Consider the following 2324-nt stretch of genomic DNA (forward strand, 5'->3'; position numbering starts at 1 on the left):
GAAGCACCTCCACCTCAAATGCCTTATACCACTCAGCCGGCAGGCCGTCTGTACCTGGTGTTTTGTTATTTTTTAGTTTCTTTAAGGCCATTTCCAATTCTTCTTTCTGAATCTGTTTGGTTAGGCATTCATTTTGACACTCACCAATTGATGGCAAATCTAATGAGTTAAGAAACATTTTTATATCTTCTGTATTGGCTTGTGCAGGTTTTGTGTATAGCATTTTGTAATAGGTTTGGAATGCCAAGTCAATTCCCTCCAGGTCACTTTGTAATTCCCAGTTTGGGGATCAAGGACTGAGCATAAAGAATGCGTCATTTGCTTTTTACGAAGTTTTCCAGCAAGTAATTTTGTTGCCCTTGGCCCCGTTTCATAATATGATTGTCTCAAAAATTTGTATTTTTTTCTCTTCTTCTTCCTGATATATATCAAGAATTTGTTTTTTAATTTTCTGAATTTGTTTCAAGGTCTGGTCAGATTGAGTCTTTTTGTGTCTGTTTTCTAAATCTTTTAGTGTATTTTCAAGTCCATTTAGCTGATTCTCTTTAGCTTTCTTCAGAGCTGCACTTAGTGATATAAATTCAAATCATAATTTGGTGGTAGGTAGACTGTTACGTCCCTCTGCAGCCTCTAATCTGCTCAGTGTGTTCAGCTGGTGCTAATTGGCCACACCTAGTCAGGTGTGGATAAAAGCATACCTGAGGCAAGCTACCCAGGGAGCTCACTTGTCTTTGCCTTGGTGGCATCAGCCATTTTAGCCAACCTGGTTTTCCATTTCAAGATAAAACCTCTTCTCACCCGTACTCTGGTATTCATCTCCTTTTTTATGTTGCGGCTTTTGAGCCGGGTCGTAACATAAGTGGCAGCTCGTCTGGGATATTTGGTAGTGATGGGCAGATGAAGCTTCATGAAGCACTGAAGCTTTTCATCCAATTGGTTCACCCCAGCGCAAAGCTTCTTGACACCTACTGGACGTAAGAATATTAGTTGGCATGAATTTGAAGAGTGTGGCCTTTTGCACACAGCCTGTAAATGTCAACAACAAAAGGAATGTGTAAAGTATATTTATACTGGCAGTATGGAAAATGATTATTTGGAAATGCTTAAAATGGAAATGATCATTTACTGTGAGGTGAGGTGTGGTTGGGGTGTGGACAGTAGTTGTGCTTTTGTAACGTTGAGGTATGGACAGCTACAGACTGAGGCCTCAGTCCTGCCTGTTCACATTTTATTCTGTAAAAACTAAATTTTCACTGCTTTTATGACCTTTTAGTGGGGAGAACATAGCTAGGATTTAATGATTTAACAAATCTTTTAAATCCTTTGTCCTCCACAATGCTAAATGGCTGGGAGTCCTCAATCACCATGCTAACCAGGTCTTCATCTATTTGAGATTGTTCTCCTGAGGAAAGACAATAAAGACAAAGCACAAATATAAATATCACACACGTAACTTATTACAGTTGTATAATATTGTTATATCATTTAGTAACATTACGGCATGCTATATTATCATGACATTTGATGGCTCACCTGGTCTTGCTCCACAATCGGTGTTCCCCTTATTCTCATGCAAAGCTCTGTAGTGCCTAAGCATGGATGAGGTGTTGTTGTTATATCCCAGCTCCCTGGCACATAGCAAACACTTCACCTTGTACAAAAGTAAAGCCGCTTAACATAAATTGTATCAGTATTATGAAAATACATCTTCTGTAGAAATTTACATACCTTGTTGGGAGGAATAAGATCAAAATGTTCCCACACAGGGGAGGACATCCTCCTCTTCTTAGCTGGCTCCATTCTCTCCTGACTTTCTCTCCTCACTCTCATAAACCTCCAAACTGTCTCCAAACTCTCACTAACCGCAACTCTCCATCAAACACCTACATTTTGAATGAAGGCTGAGGGGTTTATATTTCTGTCATAGCTCGCGGCAAAGTTCGAACCACTTCATGAACCAGTCACGTGGTACAGCCGGGCAGCGAGGCTTCGGACGTCATCATTTTCAGCTCCTCCCATAAATGAAGCAAGCCTCGATACGCGCATCGCGGAAACGCCCCCTCCATTACTCGACACAAGCTTCGAAGCCTCGATACAGAACGTCACATCACTAATATTTGGACATTTTAGTGGAGATTGAATATCAGTTTTTTGTATTGCTTTTAAGTGGGTGAGTGAAGGTGTTCACTGTGATTGAGCAACGTCCCTTTAGTAAGTGTGTTTCAGCTGGGTGGCTGTGCTGCCCTTCCATCGAAGCACTTATTTGTTGTTTTGCTTTTTTGTTTTAGTTTATTGTGTTTGGTGGTTATCCTGGGTGGGGGTAT

General features: G+C 40.7%; 1 long non-coding RNA gene across 1 annotated transcript; it reads right to left on the bottom strand.

Annotated features, from left to right (window-relative positions):
* Positions 1–1085: 1085 nt before the first annotated feature.
* LOC146364108 (uncharacterized) lies at positions 1086–2107 on the bottom strand. The gene is made up of 3 exons (XR_014798994.1): positions 1729–2107; positions 1534–1651; positions 1086–1402 (listed from the first exon to the last, which is right to left on the bottom strand). It is a non-coding gene; the product is annotated as an uncharacterized LOC146364108 (long non-coding RNA).
* Positions 2108–2324: the final 217 nt, after the last annotated feature.

The sequence above is a fragment of the Perissodus microlepis genome, chromosome 20, assembly GCF_051167445.1.
Source record: "Perissodus microlepis isolate ML-2025 ecotype Zambia chromosome 20, ASM5116744v1, whole genome shotgun sequence".
Classification (NCBI taxonomy): domain Eukaryota; kingdom Metazoa; phylum Chordata; class Actinopteri; order Cichliformes; family Cichlidae; genus Perissodus; species Perissodus microlepis.